This window comes from Bactrocera latifrons, unplaced genomic scaffold (assembly GCF_001853355.1).
Source record: "Bactrocera latifrons isolate USDA-ARS-PBARC rearing strain unplaced genomic scaffold, ASM185335v1 scaffold_112, whole genome shotgun sequence".
NCBI lineage: Eukaryota > Metazoa > Arthropoda > Insecta > Diptera > Tephritidae > Bactrocera > Bactrocera latifrons.
In genome coordinates, this window is record NW_017534542.1 from 624,702 (window position 1) to 645,058 (window position 20,357).

Sequence of the window (20,357 nt, forward strand, 5' to 3'; positions counted from 1 at the left end):
TTGATAACTTTCAAGGGTAAAACCCTCCACATTCTCCTATACTTATTTAGTAACCACGCCAATATAGTATTAATATATTTATACATATTTATATGCCCGTTATGATAACAGAAATCAATTATTGACAAGTTTTTTTTATTTTACTTTGCTTTAAAATTTCCATTATTGACATGCAATATTTTTATTGAGGATTTATGGAATTATAAATTTTCGTTTGAAAAATATTTTTGCATGCTTTTTTATTTTAGAGCTGGAGTATTTTCATCCATTTGACCGACATGACTTAGCCAGTGTAGTCGCTGTTCTTTAATTCGCCAAAGTATGTCAATATCGTCATATATCTCACCGTCGTACAGCTCATCGTTCCATCGAACGCGACATTCGCCATTGGCAATGCGCAAAGAACCATAAATCTTTCGCAGAAACTTGCTCGTCAAATTCATCAGCTGTTGTCACCGTCCATGCCTCTGTATCATATAGCAGGATGAGAATAATGAGTGACCTATAGAGTTTGGTTTTTGTATGTCGAAGGAGGACTTTACTTCTCAATTGGCTACCCAGTCCGAAATAGCACCTGTTGGCAAGAGTAATTCTGGGTTGGGTTTCGAGTCTGACATTGTTGTTGCTATTAATACTGGTTCCGAGATAGTCGAAATTATCTACGACTTCGAAGTTAAGACTGTCAACAGTGACGTGGGAGCCAAGTCGCGAGTTCGATGATTGTTTGGTTACGGGAGATATTACGTCTTGCCCTTGTTCACTACCAGATCCATTTGCTTCGCTTCCTTATCCAGTCTAAAGAAAAGCAGACTTACGGCGCGGGTTTGCAGGCCAATGATATTAATATCATCGGCGTACGCCGGCAGCTGTACAGTTTACACTCTTATAGAAGGTTATACCTTCTCTGTTTAGTTCTGCAGCTCTAATTATTTCTCCACAAGTGGATCGACTTGCCTTGTCTAAAATCTCATTTGGTATCGAATGACTCGAAGAGGTCCTTTCCTATCCTTACGGCGCTTTTGGTATTGCTCAACGTCAGTTTACACTGCCATATTAGTTTTGCGGTGATACCAAATTCAGACATAGCAACATCGAGCCAGCTCTTTTTCGTGCTGTCTAAAGCAATTTTAAAATCGACGAAGGGGTTGTGAGTGTCGATCCTCTTTTGCGGGTCTTTTCCAAGATTTGTCATATGGTGAATACATGGTCAGTTATTGATTTTCCAAGCCGAACGCCACACTGATAACGTCCAATCAGCTTGTTGACGGTGTGCTTTAATCTTTTAAACAATACGCTTAATAGAACCTTTTATGCGATGTTGTGGAGACGCAGGTTAGTAAGCGCAGCCTTATCACTTCTGCACCTCTATATTTAAATTGCTAGGCCGACAATCCATCGGCCCCCGCCGCTTGGTTGTTCTTCAGACGGGTAATTGTTATTCAAACTTCTTCATAGTCGGGTAATAAAACGTTCGCTCCATCGTTATCGATTAGGGAATCGGGTCTACCATCTATTGGTGTTATGATTTCTCATTGTCATTTAGCAAACTGGAGAAGTATTCTTTCCATAATTTCAGTACGTCCACGTCGGCCATCAACATCAACTGATGATCACCACGTCAATAAAATAGAGGAATTAGTGCTTGAGTATCGACGATTGACATTTAGAGATCTTACTGGCATATTTCAACGATAGATCAGAAAGATCAGTAAACACCATTTTGAAATCATTTGGGCCTATGAAAAGTGAAAGCACGATTTGTTCCAAAATCTACCAAGATGTCATGAAATGTATAATTTTCGGCGATGAGTCTTGGATCTTTGCTTACGACCCGGAAAGATACGAGCTATCAGCTGAATATCGTGGCAAAGGTGAACTGAAGCCGGAAAACAACGCATGTCATAGTAGTAGATACAAAAATAAAAAATTCATCACAATTTTAGGAATTTTTTAGAAAAATTTTAAAAGTAATATTTTTTCAAAAATCAAAATTTTTACTAGTTCTTGAAACATTACTTGTATTGTATTTGTTATATCAGATTTTTGGGTTCCAAGGGTTTAAGCTAATTTTAAGATGATGATGGTGATATACAGGAGCATCGGGATATAAAATTTTTCAAATAAATCCTCGATTATATTATTAAATATATAAACATTTACTATAAAATGCAGTTAATGTGAAGTTAATACAAAAATTAAGTGAGATTTTTTTGTACTTTGAACATCAAATACATATTAAAATTTAAAAATTTATTACCTATATACCATACGCATGTATGTACATATGTATGCAACCAAATATGTGTAATCAGTTTGCAACCCTGAGAAATTGCAAGCCATTAAATTTTGTCATTCAACTCTGACGCTTATCAGCTTAAAATACCGTAGTGATTACCTACATACATATGTATATACCGTTTTTACTAGAGCGCTACTCAGCTGTTTCAACGCACATCGGTTTGCTTGTCATATATAAACAGTGTAAATATGTTTAAATGACTCATCAGCTTTTTGTTGTTGTGCCATTTATTTGTCTCAACGAGTTACTTACATACATAAATATACATATTATATGTTTATGTGTATGTATATATTTATAAATAGCAAGCGGCTAATCACCAACTGTTGGCTGTACTTTAGCGCCATTATCACGCATTATAAACATATGCATGTATATACATCCATATACAAATATACAGCTAGGTATATGTAGATACGTATGCGCACATACGACGCCCACGATCAAGGTCGTTTCGTCGTCTGAAATACACGCGCTTACACATCAACGCAGCGGTCATATTAACGTCAGACGCCACATTTTGTTTACAAAGTCGCGGCGCAGGCATACAGACACACACGCACATGCACACTCACACACTGGCTGCATATACTACAAAGTATATATTGACTTTATTTGCTTTAAGCGCTTTTGTTTAGATTTTGTGCTCATTTTTTATTTTTTCTCATTTTTCGTTTTGCGAGCGCAGAGAAATTGCATAATTTTTGTTGAATTTGCAGTATCAAACGTAAATAATTACTAATATACTTAATACCTAGTACGAGTAGCAGTTCATATTTATTTTTATATTTTTTCGAATTTTTTAATCACTAATTTTTAATCATCTAAATGTTTCATTTTAATTTGCTTATATTAATTTTTAGATCGCCAGTGATTTGTTTGAGGTGCTGAAACTCATGTTTTTCAACATAATTTTTTTTTATTATTATTTTTTTTAATTTAATTTTTTAATTTTTTTTAAATATTTTTTTTAAATATTTCTTTTAATACTTTTTTTAAATTTTCGTTTTTAATTTATATCTGTTACTTTTTACGTACATTTACATGTAACAAATCAATTGAAAAGTCTTCTGAACACATATTTTTTGACAAAATTCGTTTTCTTTTTCAACATAGTAGTTCCTTTCGAGGATAATACACTGATTTTAGCGACCCTACAACTTTTCGATACCATTAGATATTACGATTTGTGCTTCTCTTCAAAATAGAGCTCAGTTTCGCTAATCACCTCTTCATTCGACAAAAAATTCTTCCCAGCAAGCAAGCATTCTTTTGAGATCTGAGAACAGTAAATAATCGCTGGAGGACAGATCTGGAGAATATGGTGAATGCGGAAAACAATGCAAAGCGTAATTTATGAATTTTTGTCATCGCTTTTACTGACTTGTGACACGGTGCGCATTGTCTTGATGAAACAGCACTTTGTTTTTCTTGAAATGTGACCGCTTTTCGGTGATTTCGTTCTTTAAACGGTCGAATGGCGCTATGTAATATGTTGATGGTACATCTTTTTTCAAGGTAGTCAATAATAATTATTCAATGAGCAATCTAAACTACATACGCGATAATCTTTTCAACCGACTTTTGAGTTTTTATACGGTTTGGAGTGGGTTCATCGAGTTCATTCCACTCGGTTGGCTGCCGATCGGAATGACACGCCTAAATCAAAGCGGGACGTTAGACGTTAGACTTTAAAAACTACAGGCACTCTTCCTGTGGGGATAGGAAAAAGTTTAACGGTATGATATCACACGTTATTGGTGGCTAATCGACCAGCTAAACACGTGAAATTATCTCCGCACCGAAGTGTTCTCAATAAATCCTATGTGTGGGAAGTGGAGATGTCTTGTTGAAACTTCGGATATTCTTGGAACTTTTTAATTCTTAGAGAAGCTATATTTTGTACGCTTTCAATTTAAGATTTCGATGTAAAATGCGCCAATTCGGTCCATACATACGTATATACCGAGTTGCTGCGAACGACACCGAATCGACTCTCCACGGTCTTGGTGTACACTCTCAGCTATGGCAGCTATAGTTTCGTGACGTGATCTATTCGGTCGAATATTACAATAATGAATGCTGGGTTTCAAGATGGATGATGCTGTTGCGAATAGTACGCTCAGTAGGCTGATTATTTGGACCATTTAAGTAAGTCGCGAAACACATTCTTCACATAACATGAATTTTCGTAATAAAGTTGAACGATTTGAACACGTTGTTCAGACGTAAGTCTTTCCACCATGAAATGCCCAACAATACTGAACAAAAATTACATGACAGCTTGACACGACTCACGTGTCATCTAACAAAAAAGGCTATTGAAAAAAGTACCTCTACTTGGAACATCCGTTAAATTATAAACTATTTCAATCAAGAAACCCTAAAACTGAAAATTTTGGAGATTTTAAATATATTAATTGCTGAGTTGAAAAAAAATACTACTACTGAGTTATATGTTTTGTCTGTATATGCCATTATATATATATGTTCATTTAAATCTATTAATTAGTTTACGGTTAACACAAATTTATATATACACACATATATAAGTATAGATATATGCTAAATAACTAAATAACACGTGTGGGTGTTACAGTGACCCATTGACAGCGTCAGAAAAATGATTTTGGCACTCGTGACAAATAAAATCCATTCATGAAGAAGGTGTGTACTACATACGCATACATAAAAATTCGATAGATCAAGTTCATTGATGACTTCTTTTTATAAACTATGTGGATTGAATTGTATTGAAATAAAATAATTTAGTGAATTTTCGTTAAAAATGCCAAAAATAAATGACCTAGACTGACAAAAACTTATAAACATTCAAGAATTTGAGTACAAATCTCTATTATCACTTACAAAATAGCCTCCTGAGCAAGCATACCAACACTTTATCAATTTTTACACGCATCAGTCTCGTCTGTCATGGCCTTCAATGTCATCAGAGAATTATGGTTTTTGCGGCTTCCGCTTTGGAGCGCCATTCGGTAGCTTGTTGGACAGTTTCGATGTCATATACATATATAAAAACCTATTACCAATAATGATGCGTTGGAAGGATGTAGGGTTATCAGTCGCATTGTGAAGAATCTCTTTTGGAACTGCTACTCTGCACCTACGCAGCATACCCAAAACATTAACCATACATTATCTGATCCTTTTTGTTCATCAATTCTGTCTTGACTACGTTTACTAACCCACTTTTCATCATTAGTAACCATCCCCTTCAGAAATTCATCGATTTGCTTTTCCGCTGACTCATATGACATCCACTTCATCGAGTTTCTTTTTGTATTTAGAATTATTTAAATGGTTTAATGCTGTCTCAGAAATCAGTACTTTCTCCCATGTTCGAAATGTAACATAATCTACAAAGCTTCAGTAAAATATCCCTCTTTTAAACTTAGTTATTCAAAGAATATTGCTTAAAATCAAACGGATGAAAGTACATAGAATACCATGTTCCTTTTGTGCGGGCTATGTGAAATTCTTTATTCCTATGAAAGTCAATTCGATGCCATTATATATGGAACTCCATTATGGAGCCTCTGCAATGATATTATACCAAATTTTTATTGGTTATTATTATATTATTATTAATCGATATAGCCATGTATACAATCGAAACCATGAAGATCCTCATATTCGACACATGAGCGTATTTTGTTCTATCATTCTTTTTCGCACTTTTAGTTGTCTCAAAATGCTTCCCCTTCATGGGCCTTTTCAGTCAAGGAAACAAAAAAAAATCCGGTGGTGCCACATCTGGTCTGTGGGACGGCTGCGGATGCGTTGGAAAGCCGGGCTTGGTTAGGTAGCTGTTCACAAGAAAGACGGTGTGAGTGCGGGCGTTGTCGTGGTGTAACTTCTAATCGGCCGCGATGTCTTGCCGATCCCGATTGACCCTTCATTTGCGTCACTTGAGGACTTTTGCGTAAAACTTGACGGTTTGCCCAGGAAGAACAAATTCATGGTGGACGTTGCCTTTGATGTCAAAAAAGACAATGAGCATCGCTTTCACTTTGGATTTCGTCCTCTTCCCAGTCCTCCAAAAAGGTCTGGTGAAACCAAAACACACCACTTCTTGCTAAAACAACATCTGGGTAAGCCTGCTTGATCATATCAAACGTCTCTGTCGCAAATTGACCGAGTTTCAAACAGAATTTAATCTCGTACCTATGCTTTCTCGAGCGCTGCACTTTGGGCTTGCACCACCACAGAAGTACGTCGCGCGAAAATGTTTGTCCTGGCTCTCCAGGTACTCGGAGATAACTAACCAACCGTTTGTTTGTTAGCCTAGGAACGCCCTCTACCGAATCCAGTCGGTGCACGCACGCTTCCAAGTACATTCGTGGCGAAAGAAAATCAGTCCTATTACAAACCCTGTATAAGAGGTGGACTTGATTAATAACTGATCTCGAAAAATTCGATGTCTATTTTGCATACAAATATATATCGCATATTACCTCCCTCCTGATTATTCGTCTAAGTCCTTCTATCTCACACAAATTTCATCGTTCGATCGCCATGAACGGTGTACCAAATTCTAAAGGAGAAAGTATGACGCTAGCATCTGAAGTTTTGCGCTGGATTCCAGTTTACTCATTTATTAAACTTAATGGTGTTGACAAACTCTTTTGTGAGCAAAGTATACATAGAAACATACCTGAAAAAGTGACAAACATTAGTTAAAGCTACACGCTTAAGATTATTACTATTTTCTTACTTAACACACTTTAACATGACCCATTTTGTCTAAGGGTTTGGTGTTTCTTTATCTCTAACTCGTTTAAAAAGCTGATAAAAATAGAATTGCTATCAGCAGTAGTGCTCATGAGCAAATAAATAACTTTGGGTATCGGAAGCATGATTTGGCGAAAATCAATAAGTGATTAAGTTTGAACTATTTCATGTCCGGATACCAATAAAAATAATAATAACTGGGATGGTTTTTGAGTGCTGTCATGTCAATTAACGGTTATAACGGGGCTGTTGAGTAAGGAGAGGCAAGAGAACTCCAAAAACATTCAGCTGATCTAAAATTTTTTGATTTTGTTTATAAAATATGGCGGTTTATCTCCGATCTCTCATGTTTGGTTTTTGCAATATTTCTTGGTAGTTCGCTCTAAAATTTTATATCCACTTTGAAGTTAGAAAGACGCGAATTTGTTTGCAGTAGTTTAAAAAATAGGAATCCTTGTCAAAATTTTCTGTCGATCGTTCTTCTTCTTCTTTGTTGGCGTAGACACCGTTTACGCGGTTATAGCCGAGTTTTCAACAGCGCGCCAGTCGGTTTTCATTGTCATTGTTTGCAGCCGAATAATCTCAGAGCTGGAGTATTTTCATCCATTTGATCGACATGACCTAGCCAGTATAGCCGCTGTCTGTTAATTCGCTGAACTATGTCAATGTCATTGTTTATCTCGTACAGCTCATCGTTCCATCGACTGCAGTAGGGACCATAAATCTTCCGCAAAACCTCCGCAAAGATTTTACTTCTCCATTGGCAAGAGTTATCCTGTGTTGTATTTCTAATCTGAAGTTGTTGTTAATGTTGGTTCCAAGATAGACGAAATTATCTACGACTTCGAAGTTATGTCTGTAAACAGTAAAGTGGGAGCCGATTAATGAATGTGACGACTGTTTGTTTGTCCAACCAGGAGAAAGCAGAACTGACGGCGGGGTTGTTATGACCAATGATATCTATGTTATCGGCGTACGCCAGTAGTTGTATAAAGTTGGAGAAGATTGCACCTTCTCTATTTACGATCGCACGATAGGGAGTCGTCTCCGATCCTGACGGAGCTTTTGGTACTGCTCAACGTCAGTTTACCCATCCATATTATGTAAATTAGTTAAAATCAATTAAAAACGAGGAAGTAATTTTGTTTTTTAAAAACTTCATATATAGTCCGTCCTCTGTTTGAATAATATTTGGTGGAAATGTAATCTATATTTGAAGTAGAGTATTTTAGAACACCGAAACCGTAAAAAATTGAGACAGCAGCGGTACAAGGAAAGAAGTAGTGGAAAGGAAAAATTTAATATCTGATTAAGTAGTAAATAGGAGTATAATATATGGCAAGAAACATAGCGGTATAAAACGAAGAATGAAGTAATTGACGTTAAAGCTAAATACAAGTAATATAAGAGGATAGTTCGAAGCCGAGTCACGTAGAAAAGGTTTATAGTGTGAATGATCGGCTAAAATATCAGCAATTTCAGAAGCAACGAGAATAATAAAGCAATGTATAAAGTGAAGTAAGCAAGCTAAGGTGAGAAAATTAGTATAAAGCAATATTCGATCGGCTACCCAATTGAGCTAGTAAGTACAAAAGTAAATAAAATAAATGAAAAGCAAAAAAAGTGGTGAAGATCGAACAAAATGCCGCCTATGAAAGCCATAGGCAACGCGGTAAATGTCAGTCAGAGAAAATGGTAGAGAGAGAGCAACAGAGCAATTTTGCCGCATCAATTTTAATACCACTAGAAGAAATCGACCAAATCCACACTGCACGCAGTGTAGAAAGGCAAAAAACTCGTTCGTCGACTCCAACTAAATATAGAAAGAGCAAACAAAGCGCAATGTACATCTACATATATATACATATATAATATGTATGGAGAAACAAAAGATGAGAAAGAAAGAAAGAAGAGTATGCATAAAGAAAACCACCTAACAGTCAACAATAGTTGTAATAGGCAAAAGTAGAAGAGGTTATTTTCGGCCATTGACTTTGTCTTGTTGATGACCTTGCCCGAAAAATATCGCAAACGCACACTACAATGAAAGTGCTGTGTTTGTGTGTGTGTGTAGTGTGCGTGTCAATTGCACGAGCCATACGCCGACTATATACATATTTATACATTATATCGATGGGTTAACCACACACGTGTCGCAAAATAAATAGGCAAATCGGATATTGACTGCAAGTAGCAAAGAACTATGCATTGAATTAATGTGGTTTTTATATAGTGTATGTATGTATAAATGACTTGCCCGACCGTATGTCAGCGTAAAAGTTACTCAGTTTTTAAGATATTGAATTGAAATTTTGCGCACGTTATTTTCTCTCTAAGAAGAAAGTTATTTGTCATAATCGTTTTTATCGGACCACTATAGCATGTAGCTTCCATACAAACTGACCGATCGAGTTCTAGCCCTTGTATGGAAAACTTTTTTATTTGCCGAGATATTTCTACGATATTTGGCACAGATTATTATCCAAAGCAACACCATAATATCCGAAGAAAGTTTCGAGATCGGACCATTGTAGCATATAGCTGCCATACAAACTCACCGACAAAAATCTAGTCCTTGTATGGAAAATTTATTTATTTGACAATATTTCTTCACGAAATTTGGCATAGATTATTGTCCAAGCTAACGCTACCGTCTCTGAACGTATGGTGCAAATCGGATTACTATAGCATATAGCTGCCATACAAAATGACCGTTCGAAATCAAGTTAAAGACCTTCTTATACACCTGTGAAGAGTATTATAACTTCAATGCAGCCGAGGCTAGCGCTCATGCTTGTTTGTTGTTGCTGTAGAAGAGTTAATGTGACATTTTTGGTGAATGCATTTTGAGGAAGCGTCTAAATCGAAAAGTCACTTGAGAATTATAGGTGTTTCATGTTGTTATATATATTTGTAGGGATTGCACATGAATCGAGCAATGACTGGCAGCCGTTGTTGCTGTTGTCAGCTGCTTACTAGAGAGCATACATATGTACATATGTATGTATTTGTCTAGCTTTGCAAATTCGCTCGTATGCCAGTGTGCGCGTTGTAATTCTGCGTTAGCGCTAATGTATGGCATTGACATTATTTCGCCCATGTGTTTGTCGTCATCGTCGTCGTCTCCGTTGCGTTGCTATAATTGCGGTTTTTGTTGCTATTTTTGTAAATAAGCATACAAAGTAGCGCACATTTGTGTGTGGATGTAAATCCACACACTGATAAGCCACATGACGTGCGTCTTTGTCGGCTTGTGGACTCTATTTGCATGCCCTTGCGGTTTATTGCACTCAGTCTTTAGTGTCGTGTAATTGTAGCTGGCCGATGTACATGCATGTAAATGTAAAACGCGTGTTGTTCGGCAGTTAGCCTTATTTGGCAGAAATGTAAGCATATTGTGAGCACATGCGAATATTGATACTTATTTAATTGCTTAATTTGCAGAGATCGTCATTTTCAAAAACCATAACAGTTGATTTGACCAACCATATCATAAATTTTGTGAGTCGTGCAGTAGTGTAATAGCCTTCACAGGTGGATCCTTACTAGCATAAAGGGTATATAAGGAAGCTATTTGCTATAGTGTACCGAATTGAACAATCTGTTCGGAGATTGTAGTGTCGACAAATAAGCAACTCCGTGTGGAGGAAAACGCGTGTGTCAAATTTTAGATACGTTTTTTAAAAACTGAGAGACTAGATCACGTAAATACGGACAGACGAACGGACATGCGCAGCTATATTGACCCTGCTCGTCATGCTGATCATTTGTATACATATACTGTTGCAGGGTTTCTCACGCTTCCTTCTAAGGGTTAGGAACTACGTGCCAAACGTAATCTACCTGTTCAGGATATAATGAATGCAGCTAGGACCAAGATATTTAATATGTGGTAAAAACATATATTTTTGTGGTAAATACATATATTTTTGATCCATAATAATAAAAGAACTGAATAGCAATCCGAGCAAAATATGATTACTTCGTGTGAAGATATGAGATGTTTGCGGTTGCAATACGCAAGTCTACTAAATGATTACATAGAACCTCGTAAAGAAATGTAGTCTGACTAGGCAATCTGAAGTCTAAGAGTACCGAATGTATTAGCAAAAATACTTCTAGTAACTCCAATTCTATTGTGCCACTGAAAAGCGTTATACTTGTAGTTATTATTACGATGAAACCCTAAACTTCTTAGGAGGAACACCCTGTTAAAAAACGTTTTCTCAGTTTGTTCATCTATTTTGAAGCCTTAAAAAAGAAAATAAGCAATTTTTGTAATTTTGTGTCAAAATTGTCTCTTTTCACCTACGCACACTTGACCTGACCCATTTGTTGGGTCAACTTTTGTATCGCCTCTGAAGAGTAAGTTTCTTGGCCTCTGCAAAGTAGAAGTAAAAATTTTACATCTAGGAGTATGCATTACACAATACTACCATGCACCGTCTTTCGAAAGCGCCGTAGGAGCTCCTTATTTATGCTTTATTCATGCAGCCTTGGGCGACAACTGCACTTCAACTCAGCTTAAGATTTTCTTTTAGTTATGAACTTTTGAAACTGGATTGCTGTTTTTAACTATCTTTAAATTCAGTAAAAATCTCTGCTATTGATTTTATAGCTTAGCCAAAGTTATCCTTCCTCTAACATTGTTGCAAAGTGATTCCATAAGTTAAATGCAGCTGTGACTATTTACACACTGTTTCTGCCACACAAGTCAAACTCCAAGATTTTGTCTGAAATTCATACTATAATCACTAAATTTTCGACTTAATTTCTGCGTAGGAATCGAAGTGCTGCTATGCCCAATGCGTGGCCCGTCAATGAAAACAAATGGTATTCGGATGGGCTTTAGTCTGGTGAATACGGCGGGTGGCGTAACAGTCCCTAACCAAGTACTTCCAGTGTATTCTGAACCGATTTTGCATTAGGTGCATTGCCGTGTAAAAAAATGACTTTGCTTAGTCTTCTGATTCATACTGATCGGTTTTCTATCAATGCATGGTTCAAATTGAGCATTTTTTGTCTGTAGCTATTAGTATTAACAGTTTCACCAGGTTTTAGTAGCTCATGATTTATCACATCCTTCTGATTTTATTAAACACAGAGCATTGCCTTATTACCGAATCAATCTGCTTTTGCAGTCGATGTTGATGGTTGTCCCGAATTAACCCATGATTTTCTCTGCTTGGGATTCTTAAAATACATCCATTTTTCATCGTCATCGTGGCAACGTGCACCTTTTCGTAGATCACTTCATGACGAATTTCAGAAAATTCGTCCAAAATCATTTCTTTTTCAGGAAACTATTGATGCTATGCACAAAGTGTGTTGCAAGATCGTTATGTGATCAATCTTGATTTTGAGAATACTACGGGCATTAGTGAGACTAGCATACCTTCAATTATACATGAAAACTTCTTTGTAGACAATTCTTATTTCACGTTGGATCCAATACATTTTATGAATCGCTCAAAAGTAGCGCCGTGCCAAGAAAGGTTACCAAAATAAGAAAACTACTGCTTCGAAACACGTTTTCGACATCGTGATATATGCGTATGAGCCCGAAAGTAAACAGCAGTCGACCATATGGGTGTTTCAAGCTGCGCCTAATACAACAAAAGTTTTTCGCGCTCGAAGCACTTCCAGGCAAATGATTGCTTGTAGTTTTAGAATATGATATATATGAATATGTCGCCACCATATTACTAGAACAATACAGGTTAGTACTTTCTGAGCGGTATACAACCATTTGCTTGACAATTGAGTTTCAAGAAATCAGGAAAACCAAACGCCGAAGACAAATCACTCTTAACCACATTCACATAATGCGAGCTCTCACACATCAACTGAAACAATTGCTTGAACCGCAAGATCATAGAAAAAAGTATGTTGCAATGATAATTTGTAAACGGAATAGATGCTGTTGAATCACAGCGCCACCTAGCGTATACATAAGTATTGGGTAAAAGTTAGCATCAAAAATTATTWTTATTTTTTAGTTCAAAAAATTAATTTTTGTTGCTAAATTTTAACTACACGTAATACTTATGTATATGCTAGGTGCGCAGGCATACAACAAGTTCTATTTCTATTAGGGTTTTACATTGAAAAAACTTTTTTTTAACTACATATTCTGCGCGTGAGTAATCCACTTTTATATGTCTTTTACGTTACAAAACTTATTCGAAAGTCTTTACTACAACTTTATTGAATTCGAATAATTTTTAACCGTATCTGAACACCCCAACCACTGTCTACATTTGTGATATCCGGTTAATGCAAAGACCGTTTTCAAGCATTATTCATGCATTTGAATGAAGTGGGTCACTTCGACCTGATTTATTGCCACATTAATACAATATTCGCCATATTTTTTCATTCAGCGCTTAAAAATGCTTGACTTTAAGTTAATTAAATGTAACTACCGCTACTGGCCGCGTATGTTTCGCAATAACAACATATTGAAATATTGCCTTACATTCGTATACATATATAAATATATTATACGCAGCTTGAGCGCTTGCAACCAATAGCAAGTTGTTGCTTGTTGGCAGCCAAAGCCACCCAAAGACTACCACACAGTTGCCGTTGAAGAATGCCAACAAGAAAAGCGCTGCCATCGCCGTCTGCATTGCCGCCGCTGCAACTGGTTGCTTTTAGTATGCAATTTCGGTGTTACTGTTATTGTTGTTAATGCGCTGCAATATCCACATACCTTAACCTGTTTGTTGTTTCAACAAAAAAAAAAATAAAAATACAAAATAAAAAAAAAAAATTAAAAAAAAAAACCGCGAACAGCAGTGTACAAACGAGAATTGTTGTGAGGTGCGAGGCAATTGGTGCGATCGCACATATGCCTGCAAACGCACACAAATGTCAAAGCGTACAGTGGAGAGTAAAGAAATTATATTGTTGTTAGCAGAGTTGTCAAGTACGAATGATTGCTACTTATTCCTTCTTCTTCTTTACTTGCGTAGAAGAAGCTTACGCGGTTATAACCGAGATAACAGCAGCGCGCAAGTCTTTCTCTGCTTCTCCCGGCCGGCACTGTGTCGGTAAACTTTCAAAGCTGGAGTGTTTTTGTTCATTCGGACGACATGACCTAGCCAGCATAGTTGCTGTCTTCACTGAACTATGTCCATGACGTCGTATATCTTATACAGCTCGATTGTTCAATCGAATCCGGTATTCGCCGTGGCCAATACGCCATAAATCTTCCACAGCACCTTATTCTCGAAAACTCGTAACACTAACTCTTCAGATGTTATCATCGTCCACCATATACTACACTAACCGTTTAAAGCTTATAAATCTCCCTACACTCGCTAGTCGTAGGGAAATGCTTGGTATAATATTTCTTGTAAAACTCATCAATGGGTCAGCCTGTAGCCCATCTCTCTTGTCTGATATTGATTTTAACATTCCTGCTCACTCTACCAGGCAGTTTAGACCTTTACTTTTCTAGAACAAATTTCAAGTTAAACGAACCATTCCGCCGTATATGTCACGATTTCAATTCTCATTCCAGCACATTTGATCTAACAGATTCWCTCTTTACCATTAAAAAATTATTTTATCTACTCTTAACAAGTAGCGTTTAAAAATTATAAACTTTAATCTAATTCTTAGTTTTTGCTGTTGAAATTTTTGTTTCTGTAGCTGAGCAGCTTAAGATTACAACGCTTAAAACTCTCTTGCCTTTTATGACTCGGCTAATTCCGCTCGTTCGCGGATTGCGCTCCGTGCGTCGGTTGGGCGGGAGGATTGTAATCGTTGGGTATTATTATTATTATTATTATATAGGAGGTGAGGTATGATGAGTGACTTGAAGAATTTGGTCTTTGTTTGTCAAGAGAGGACTTGACTTCTCAATTGCCTATTCAGTCTGAAGTAGCACATGTTGGCAAGAGTTATCCTGCGTTGGATTTCCAGGCTGACATTGTTTGTGGTGTTTACGCTGGTTCTAAGATAGACGAAATTATCTACGACTTCGAAGTTATGACTGTCAACAGCGACGTGAGAGACAAGTAGACTGTTTCTTTTGGTAGGAGTGCAGCCCTGTTGTCTTTCGGGCTCAATTAGCACTGCCTGTGCAATTTGGATGCACTATTCGTAGTGCTTTTATAGCTGCTATCACGTTTCACCTTCTCTTTCAAACCATTTTGAGGTTTCGATGAAGCTACTTATGTCCGATATGCTTTTAGTAAACATCCATTGCAAGTTTGGTGCTTGATGGATTCCAAGTGTGATAGGGATCGGCATCCACAGAGAAAATTGTCTCCTTTTTCCCTGCTATTCCGCAGCCTCGACAGATGTTGTTGTAGGGCATACCCATTTTGAACGCATGTTCTCCAAATGGCCAGTGCCCTGTTATGGTAGCTGTGTCTCTCTAGATACTTATCCTAGACCTACATATTTAATAAGTCATTAGTTCTTTTCTTGTCATATGTTGGCCATAATTGCTTAGTTATGATGTATTTTTTTATGTTACTCCATCTGTTTTTTTGCAACTTATTAGAATTGTCTATGGATCTCTCTTTTGATCGATCCTAGCGGGCTTCGTATTAGCTCCGCCTCGGAATCTTAAGGAAAGCTCGTCTGCTTTTTCGTTGCCGAAAATGTTCCTGTGGACAGGAACCCGGATCAAGTCTAGGTGGAGCTTGTCTTTTATTGCGCTTAGTGCCTTCTTGCAGTTGTGGACTATACTGGAATTTGTCATGGGCGAAGACAAGACCAGAAGCGCACCCTGGCTATCTGTAAATATTGTTGCTTTACGTATAGTCTCGGATCTTCCAATAGAGCTTCGCAGGCCTTTTCTATGCCCAGTACTTCCTCTCGAAAGATGCTAGCCGAGTTCGGTAGACGGATGGAGAGAAATGTCTAGATCAACGGAAAATACCCCCGTGCCTACTCCGCAAACTATTTTGAACATGTCGGTATAGCCTGAGATGGTATCTTCTTCCCCTAATGAGCCTCTTCTCCATTCTCGTTTGGATCTCATCCTCACCTGGAAGTGTCTATTGAAATCTAGCATTGGGAGAATGTAGTCCGATTTCTTAACGTTGAGCTTGTTTAGGATTCCACTATGTCCATAGTTCTGCTGATTCCAACCACCCAATTCCTTTAATCTTATAGCTGAACATGCTGCTGTTTTGTGAATAACCACACTGAGAATTGTAAATATATAATTCTACCTAAACTTAATAAAATCTTGAATTTCAAACGATCATTTTGGATTTCTTTTTTACTAGACCTTATTCTCGATATTCCACCTCTGGTTCTCTAGTCTAGCTAGTGCTACTATTTTCACCGTCACTGTATTGCTTTCAACATGCTTGTAATGTTACAAGCGACCAACTAAGGCACCAGCCACCTAACCAACCGACCGTCTAACCAAGCAGGCGTGCAGTCAGTCAGCTCGGTCTTGATAACTGTCATGCAGACACATACACATATATGTGTTGTGTATTATATATGTATGWATGTGCGCTTATGCTTGCCAGCAGTGCTATGCGTCAGCCTTTGTTGTAGTTATGCTACATGTTCTTGCACTTTTTGTTGTATGCATATAATTGTATTAATTTTTTCCTATATTTTTGCAGCTGTTTTTATTTAAAAAACTTTGCGTTTCTGCATTTCTGCAGCAAATTATTTGTTTATTTTCTACTATTTTGCATTGTTGGGCAATTTTATACGCATTCCGTTGTGTGCGGCGCGCATTGCGGATTGCCATTTGGTGCGCCGTTGCAGTCAAGGCAAGACAAATATGCTTAAGGCAAGCATATAAACATACTTTATTGGTATGAATGTATGTAGTCAAGTATGTGTGTGTATATAACAATAGTAGGGCATGCGTTATTATTCCATATATTTTTTTTTTTATTAAACTTTTACACGTTTTTTTTGGAAACACCCTTAAAATTTCAATTTTTCCTTAAAAAAAATTTATCCAACATAAAACAAAACTTTTTATTTTCAATTTAAAGCCTGAAAGAATCATTTTACTCTTCGAATTTACATATTAGATGGTATTTTGTTATATTTTGGATTAAAGCAGTAAACGTAAAATTTTGAAAATGTTACATTCTAATACAAAATTCAGCGCTCCACAAAAAAGGTCTTAATAACTTTTTTAATAAAACCACTGCTTTAAAAGTTACGCATAACTTAAAGTTATGTAGCAAAAATATACTGCGTTCATACAGTGCACCATGTCGTATGAGCAACACATAATGTATGAATAACTTGTATGAAAGCGCAGTACATTTGATATATAACTTTTAACTGTATAACTTTAAAAAGAATGTTTCTATGAAAAAAATCAGAAATCTATATTATATATTAATCAAATATGTTGTCAAATATATAAAATTTCATACCAGAACTTAGTTTTTAACGTTTCTATGGCAGCTATATGCTATAGTGGTCCGATCTAAAAAATCTCTTCGGATATTATAGCGTTGCCTTTGACATTAAATTATGCCGAATATCGTGAAGCTAGCTTGTCACATAAAAATGTTTTTCATACAAGCACTTAATTTTTAACGTTCAGTTTCTATGGCAGCAATATGCTATAGTGGTCCGATCTAAAAACTGTCTTCGGATATTGTAGCTTTGCCTTTGACATTAAATCATGCCGAATATCATAAAGCTAGCTTGTCACATAAAAATGATCTTCATACAAGCACTTAATTTTTAACGTTCAGTTTCTATGGTAGCAATATGCTATAGTGGTCCGATCTAAAAAATGTCTTCGGATATTGTAGCTTAGCCTTTGACATTAAATCATGCCGAATGTCATCAAGCTAGCTTGTCACATAAAAAAGTTTTTCATACAAACACTTAATTTTTAACGTTCAGTTTCTATGACAGCTATATGATATAGTGGTCCGATGTAATAAAAAATTTTCTGATATTGTTCCGTATCCTTTGTCAATCAAACATGTTCGACTTTCGTGAAAATAGCTTGTCAAATATAAAATTTTTTTGTACAAGAGCTTAATATTTAATGTTCAGTTTCTATGGCAGCTATATGATATAGTGGTTCGATCTAAAAAATTTCCTCAGATATTGTATTGTAACCTTAGACAAGCCAAATTTCGTGAAGATAGCTTGCAAAATAAAAAAGTTTTTCATATAAGCACTTGATTCCGATCGTTCAGTTTGTATATGCTATATGCTGTAGTAGTACAATATCGACAGATCCAACAAATCAGTAGCTTCTTGGAAAGAAAAGGCCATGTGCAGAATATCAAGTCGATAGCTCAAAAACTGAGGTACTAGTTTACGTATATACAGATAGCCAAACGGGCAGGCGGACTTGGCTAAACCAACTCAGTTCGTCTCGCTGATCATTTATATATGGTGTATATTTCCCTTCGACGTTTTCCTTCTGAGTGTTACGAACGTCACAGCAAACTTAATATACCCTTTTCAAAGTAAAATGTCTCGTAAATAACGCACACCCTAATATACACATATATTGCTGTATGCAAATATACTCCAAGTAATCACACTGCTGCTTGCACCAACCTGCTTTGCATGAGCGCATGCGCTTATTACTATTGTATGTGCCACCAACTCTGACTGCCTGCTTGCTAACCACAAAGGCATGATCAGCGGCAAGCGCAGCACGCGGCAAGTGGCATATTATGTGCAGCAACTTGTTGCTGCGGCGCTGTGCTGGCAAATGCTGGTGGTCGCTGGTCGCTTTAATGATTTTTCCTACACGCTAATATGTGCACATATTTGCAATGCAAATACACATACATACATACATTATAATTTTCAATATTACACCAACTCGGTCGCTGTTGCTGCCGCTGCTGCTGCTGTTGCGCCGTGTAGCGGGCGTCCAACTGTGACCGCTCATTTGCCTTGATGCATTTGTGTTTTGCTGTTGTTATAATAAGCGGAGAAAAAGTTAAATGTACATAACAACAAAAAAAAAATAATAATAATAACAACAACAACAGCAACACTCGCTGACATGTAAACATGCGCTACAATTACACCAGCGTCAGTCGTCGCTTTGGTTTGCATGCAAATATCGTATTCAGGAAAATAAACAGAAAATCAGTGTTGTCGCTACATGCATACTCACACATCAAACAAATGGACGCACATATATAAATATTGTACATGCATATGTACTTGCTGGCATATGATATTTGCATTTGCTTTTATGCCAACACGTCAAGTTGTAACGGCGCCGTTTTATTTTGCATTCTGACGAGGTCAATGGGAGGGAAAAGTTATGAAGGTTTTTCGCTTAACAAACGCTCAAATAATTTCGGTTGCAGTTTTCTTTGTTGCTGTCGTATGTAATTATAATCTTATTTATGTGCTTTTTGTTTTTTTGCATTGTAAATTTGTATTTGCATGCAAGTGAATGACCTTAAGCGGCAATTGTGGCAAAGCTTTTTTGCATTTTGCTTACATACATACGTACTTGTTCAAATAATTTCGTATACCCACACAGGGTGTTTCCATTAAAAACATTTTCTGCCTTAAATTGAGGGTTTTATTAAGCATAGTTAGAATGATCCAATTTCGGTTATATGTATAAATAGTATAGTACAACGGTTTGTTCGATAACTTTCCATTTTGAAAGAAATTTCATAATGCCACTCACATAGAGCCACTAATTTCTTTTGGTAAAAAACTAAAACAGTTAGTGGCTTACACAAACTTCTCGTTAGGCGAATTTTTCAACGGCGAAGTCATTTGGTTATAGACAGGAAAGAGTAGTAGTCACTTATTGTCAAGTCTAAACTATAAGATGAATGGATATAAACATCCCAAGCTAGTTCACGGGGCTGCTCTCCAATTAGCCAAAGCTGGCTGTATTCGGTCGATTGTTTCCTACTGGCGGTTTCATTACTGACAGTACATGTCAGCATTAAGAGCTTGACCATAATAGAGCCCCTCATAGTTGATGATTTCCTCCCAGTAAACATTTCTAATCGTCGTGTAGCCTTCGTTTGCGACGGTTTCCTGCAATCCGACGACGACTATTTTTCACTGACGTTGTCGGAAGTGACTCACGTTTCATCACCTGTAACCACCCACTTCAGAAATGTTTTGATTTTATTGTGATTTAGCAGTTATTCACAGATGGAAAGAGTCAAGATTTTCAGACTTGAAAGTTTTCATTATATTAGCAATAATTTCGGCCTTTCAAAGCGTGTTTCCAAACGGAATCAAAACCAAAATATCAGGACCATAAATACTATTAATATGCACGGTCTTTCAATTAGAGGGATATGATGTCTTAAAAAAACAAAAATAATAATAATAATAATAA

At 36.8% G+C, this 20,357-nt stretch overlaps 1 protein-coding gene across 2 annotated transcripts in view; it reads left to right on the plus strand.

Annotated features, from left to right (window-relative positions):
- The window catches only part of LOC108974676 (nuclear hormone receptor FTZ-F1 beta), an 86,320-nt gene that overhangs the window by 14,018 nt on the left and 51,945 nt on the right, over positions 1 to 20,357 (plus strand). Inside the window, exon 1 of one of the 2 annotated variants that reach the window (XM_018942671.1) lies at positions 10,387 to 10,437. The exons of the other annotated variant lie outside the window; for it this stretch is intronic. The gene's annotated coding sequence lies outside the window, so the exon portion shown is untranslated. Of the gene's footprint in view, positions 1 to 10,386; positions 10,438 to 20,357 lie in introns of those variants that run through there. 2 annotated transcript variants of the gene reach the window in all.